Raw genomic sequence first — 6,000 nt, forward strand, 5'->3', positions numbered from 1 at the left:
TATTATTTCCGCATGTCTGGGGCAAGTTTTTTGTTTAATTAGTGAAAAAAAATGATAATATCACACCAACAGTCAACAACAGAGGGAGAGGGAAGCTTCAGAAGGTTTTGGAGGTTTTTTAACGTATTTCGCGGTCGCGTCCGCCATTAACGAATCGATTCGTTATTGTTTCGGAAATGGATTTGTTAATGTTTTGTAATTTTTTTCACATTTACGAAATTTCGTAAATATCGAACCTTTTAAAGGGAAAATTTTGTAATTATTTTAAATATCGAAACAAAAAAAAACCCCAAATACAAATCGATTTTAGAAACAAATTTTTCCGTTGTTACCCAGGCCTACTAAATATTAACTCGTTTCGTTTTTAGGGGGTCCATTGCGTTTCGTTTTTTAAAAGAATTCCGAATTTTTCTTTAAATTTTTTTCGTTATTTACGAAATTTTGTAAATTTCGAATTGATTGGTTAATGGCGGACGCAATTGCGCAATACGCTAAAAAAAACCCTCTCCAAATGGGACAGGGGGAACTTCTGAAGCTTCCCTCTGTTGTTGACTGTTGGTGTGATAATTTATTTTTTTATCACTGATAAAACAAACAACAACTATAAAACTTGCACCAGACATACGGAAATAATAACGAAACGATTTCGAAACGATTTCGAACCAATTACGAAACAATTACGAAATAAATTGAAAAATTCGTTTCGATTTTTAGTTGCTCCTGCATGGCGCAATATCGGATCGTAAGCTAATTTAAATACGAATCAATAACGAATTACGAAATTAACGAACGAAACCGCCCAGCCCTACTAAATATGGTTCCTCATGTTGTGGTGACCCCCAAATATGTTGTGGTGACCCCCAACCTCGCCTGTCTAGTGCTCACGGATGACGAGAGCGCGAGGCAGGCTTTGTGCAGAGGACCGCTCGCCTGCCCCATGCCCTTGCGGGATGACTAGAGTGCTAGGCAGGCGAGGTGGGCTTTGCATGAAGCCAGGCCACACACGAAGGAGCCCTCGCCTGGCCCACACCCTTGGGGCGGGGCCAATGGAGGTGGCCTTGAGACCACTCCAAAATGGCCAGGCGACCCCTCTGGGGGTCGCGACCCCCAGGTTGAGAACCACTGCCCTAAACCATCTTTTGAAGCCGGACTCAGCTTTCTAGTGCAATCTAAGATAAGGCGAGGCTTACCTGAAGCAAGGTGGCTTCTTGCTTCCTCAACTTCTGTGGGAACCCAACTGCCGCTTGAGTTCAACCACTGGCTGAAATACCTTCAGTCTTCAAAGATCAGGAAACAAGCGCTCACTCGGCTGCTGGCTTCCAAAGTTTAAGTCCCTAGGATAGTGGTTCTCAACCTTCCTAATGCCGCGACCCCTTAATACAGTTCCTCATGTTGTGGTGACCCCCAACCAGAACCCTAACATTATGAATCGCCATGTAAATAATGATCTGCAGGATGTATTTTCAGTCACTGGAGCAAATTTGGCAAAAATACCCGGTATGCCCAAATTTGAATACTGGTGGATTGATTTTGCCATTTGGGAGTTGTAGTTGCTGGGATTTATAGTTAACCTGTCAACAAAGAGCATTCTGAACCCCACCAACAATGGAATTGAACCGAACTTGGCACACAGAACTCCCATGACCAACTGAAAATACTGGAAGGGTTTGGTGGGCATTGACCTTGAGTTTGGGAGTTGAAGTTTGCCTACATCCAGAGAGCACTCTAGACTCCAACAATGATGGATCTGGACCAAACTTGGCACGAATACTCAATATGTTCAAATGTGAACACTCGTGGGGTTTTGGGGAAACAGACCTTGAGATTTGGGAGTTGTACTTGCTGGGATTTGTAGTTCACCTACAATCAAGGAGCGTTCTGAACCCCAACAATGATAGAATTAGGCCAAACTTCCCACACAGAGACCCCCATGACCAACAGAAAATACTGTGTTTTTTGATGGTCTTTGGCGACCCCTCTGACACCCCTTCGCGACCCCTCCAGGGGTCCCGACCCCCAGGTTGAGAACCACTGCCCTAGGACGCGAATTCGCAGTCGACTGCTGGCCGAAGTACCTAGCCTGGCCTTCAAAACAAACCCTCCGCTAGCCTCAGAGGCGGCCCTAGGTAATTTTCAACAGTATTTTGGCACCAACCCCCCCCCCCCAACCAATTATTGATATGGAGCAGGAACGAGGGGGGCTAGGCGAGGCTCAAGGGCCCGACCCCTTTGGGAAGAGGATCGCCCGGCAGTGAGGAAGCTAGAGCTGTTGTGAGCCGAGGGGGAGCTCCTCAAGTGGCAGTCGAAGGGCATTGACAGAGGCGCCTTTGCACCCCTGGCAAAAAATAGTGTGCTGCAACCACTTACTTTGCGTAATGGACGAGCCGCCCCTGGCTAGCCTTTAACTCTAGATCTAAGGAAGTAATGCTCCCCATGCTCTATTCTGCTTTGGTTAGACCACTTTACCTGGAATATTGTGTCCAATTCTGGGCACCACAATTCAAGAGAGATATTGACAAGCTGGAATGTGTCCAGAGGAGGGCGACTCAAATGATCAAGGGTCTGGAGAACAAGCCCTATGAGGAGCGGCTTAAGGAGCTGGGCATGTTTAGCCTGAAGAAGAGAAGGCTGAGAGGAGATATGATGAGGGCCATGTATAAATATGTGAGAGGAAGCCACAGGGAGGAGGAGGGAGCAAGCTTCCTTTCTGCTTCCTTGGAGACTAGGACGCAATGGAACAATGGCTTCAAACTACAAGAGAGGAGATTCCATCTGAACATTAGGAAGAACTTCCTGACTGTGAGAGCCGTTCAGCAGTGGAACTCTCTGCCCCGGAGTGTGGTGGAGGCTCCTTCTTTGGAAGCTTTTAAACAGAGGCTGGATGGCCATCTGTCAGGGGTGCTTTGAATGCAATATTCCTGCTTCTTGGCAGAATGGGGTTGGACTGGATGGCCCAGGAGGTCTCTCCCAACTCTTTGATTCTATGATTCTACAGGAATCGAGCACACACTCCACTTTCTAGTGCAATCTAAAGCCAGGCTTACCTGAGGCAAGGACCAAAGGGCAGTTCAAGTGGTGCCAAACCGCATTAATTGGGTAGTGCAGATGCCCCTCGATCAAAAGACGGGGAGGAACTCCTTTTGCCCGTACAGCCTTGACCCCCATTTGGGTGATCCTTGACCCCCGTTTTCTTGCCCCTTGACACCCCCCCCCACCCCGTCCCGTAATGCGACAAGGGTCCGACTTTGCGTTTCGGGGCGAAAGCGGCACTTTAACGACGACCATGAGCTCCGCGCCAAACGCTCCTTTCCGTCCCGTCGGGGTTTTTTTTTTATTTTTTAAAAAGGGAAAAAAAGAAGAACAAAAAAAATTATTAATTAATTAAGACGACTTAGAAGAAGAGCATAACCATAGTTTTATTTTACCTATGAAAATATATTGCTATATTATAAAGGAACTTTCAAGTACTTCTCTTTTTGTATCCGAGGAGAGCAGCGAGGGCGCAACCCGGCCTCCTGCGCCGCGATTGTTTCTGGGGAAACTACAACTCCCGGGCTTTTGGGAGATGCAGTCCGCACTATCTCCATTGGTGGCCTCTCTTTGAGTAAGCAAGGCCGAGGGAGCCGGGAGAGGCCGTTATCCCAGCAGAAGGGGCCCCCGGAGGTCATCTAGTCTGGCCTCGGGAACCGGCTCCCCTTCTGTATATGTATATACATGTATATGTATGTGGAATGTGTATCTACATATACACGCTCCACTTGGGAATCAGTTCCTATGGAGATGCCATTAGCCACAGAGGCAGGCCGAACGTCAGGAGAGAATGCTGCAGGAACATGGCCACACAACTCAAACTTTACAAGCTTTGCTCCTGCTCAAAATGTGAATGTGCTCCAGGCCCAAAGGCAGTGATGTCTATTCCTAAATGGCTCCTTTTAGAGTTCAGACTGAAATCCGGAGCAGATTTATAGCTCCGTTCTGCCCCCCGGAAAGGTTTCCCCCCGAAAAACAGGGAGGGACCCGTTTCCCCCAGAAACAACCGCGGCCCGACTCCGAACCTTTTCAATGGCTTTAACCTGTTCACTGTAAAAGAAACAAAACCGTACAAAACCGCAAAAAAAGTGCCTTGGGTTTTACTCTCCAGAGGTGTGTGTGGGCGCGTGGCTGCGTCGTGTGTCCGGGATGCCTCCACGCACGCGGGAAGCCCTGCGGCCGGCAAACAGGCGGGCCGCCCGGATGAGACGATAAAGGCGTTGAAAACCTCTGACTCCCGCTCTGTCGTTCTTTCTTTCTTCCTCTCTTTCCGTCCTTATTTCCTTATTCCCTTTCGCATTTGCAAAACCCTCTGGGATGGTGTGCGGGTGAGCCCGGTTTCTGGCACTTTTGCAAGAGAGAAGACAAGGTCCCTGGCGGACAGGTAAGAGGCTTCCCGGAGAGAATACCAAATTTATTTGAGTCTTAATGCAAGCCTACGAGGGGCGTTCCTGAAAGATTTCCCCTGACCCACTTCTATTATTTATTTATTTATTGACAGCTTTTATATTCCGCCCTTCTCCTCACCCCACAGGGGACTCAGGCAGAGTTCTCGCCTGGCTGGTAGACGAGAAGCCAGCTCGGGGAAAGGTCATCGCAATGCTTTCATGTTGGTGAGAGCGTAATGTTTTCAAGTTTATTATTTATTTATTTATTTGCAGCTTTTCTATTCCGCCCTTCTCCTCACCCCGCAGGGGACTCCGGGCGGATTACAGTGTACACATATATGGCAAACATCCAATGCCAATTTTGACATACAACATATACAGACATAGACAGAGGGAAGATGATACTGAAAGTATAGAAAGCCTTGACAGTGACCTGACCCGGCAAGCTTGTCTTGATTTGTGTGTCAGGCGGAGTTCTCGCCTGGCTGGTAGGCGAGAAGCCAGCTCGGGGAAAGGTCATCGCAATGCTTTCATGTTGGTGAGAGCGTAATGTTTTCATGTTTATTATTTATTTATTTATTTACAGCTTTTATATTCCGCCCTTCTCCTCACCCCGCAGGGGACTCGGGGCGGATTACAGTGTACACACATATATGGCAAACATTCCATGCCAATTTTGACATACAAACATATACAGACATAGACAGAGGGAAGATGATACTGAAAGTATAGAAAGCCTTGACAGTGACCTGACCCGTCAAGCTTGTCTTGATTTGTGTGTCAGGCGGAGTTCTCGCCTGGCTGGTAGGCGAGAAGCCAGCTCGGGGAAAGGTCATCGCAATGCTTTCATGTTGGTGAGAGCGTAATGTTTTCATGTTTATTATTTATTTATTTATTTACAGCTTTTATATTCCGCCCTTCTCCTCACCCCGCAGGGGACTCGGGGCGGATTACAGTGTACACACATATATGGCAAACATTCCATGCCAATTTTGACATACAAACATATACAGACATAGACAGAGGGAAGATGATACTGAAAGTATAGAAAGCCTTGACAGTGACCTGACCCGTCAAGCTTGTCTTGATTTGTGTGTCAGGCGGAGTTCTCGCCTGGCTGGTAAATGAGAAGCCAGCTCAAGGAAAGGTCATCGCAATGCTTTCATGTTGGTGAGAGCATAATGTTTTCATGTTTTTTATTTATTTATTTATTTATTTATTTACAGCTTTTATATTCCACCCTTCTCACCTCGTAGGGGACTCAGGGCGGATTACAGTGTACACATATATGGCAAACATTCAATGCCAATTTTGACATACAACATATACAGACATAGACAGAGGGAAGATGATACTGAAAGTATAGAAAGCCTTGACAGTGACCTGACCCGGCAAGCTTGTCTTGATTTGTGTGTCAGGCGGAGTTCTTGCCTGGCTGGTAGACGAGAAGCCAGCTCGGGGAAAGGTCATTGCAATGCTTTCATGTTGGTGAGAGCATAATGTTTTCATGTTTATTATTTATTTATTTATTTACAGCTTTTATATTCCGCCCTTCTCCTCACCCCGCAGGGGACTCGGGGCG

This window comes from Anolis sagrei, chromosome 12 (genome assembly GCF_037176765.1).
Source record: "Anolis sagrei isolate rAnoSag1 chromosome 12, rAnoSag1.mat, whole genome shotgun sequence".
Lineage (NCBI taxonomy): Eukaryota > Metazoa > Chordata > Lepidosauria > Squamata > Dactyloidae > Anolis > Anolis sagrei.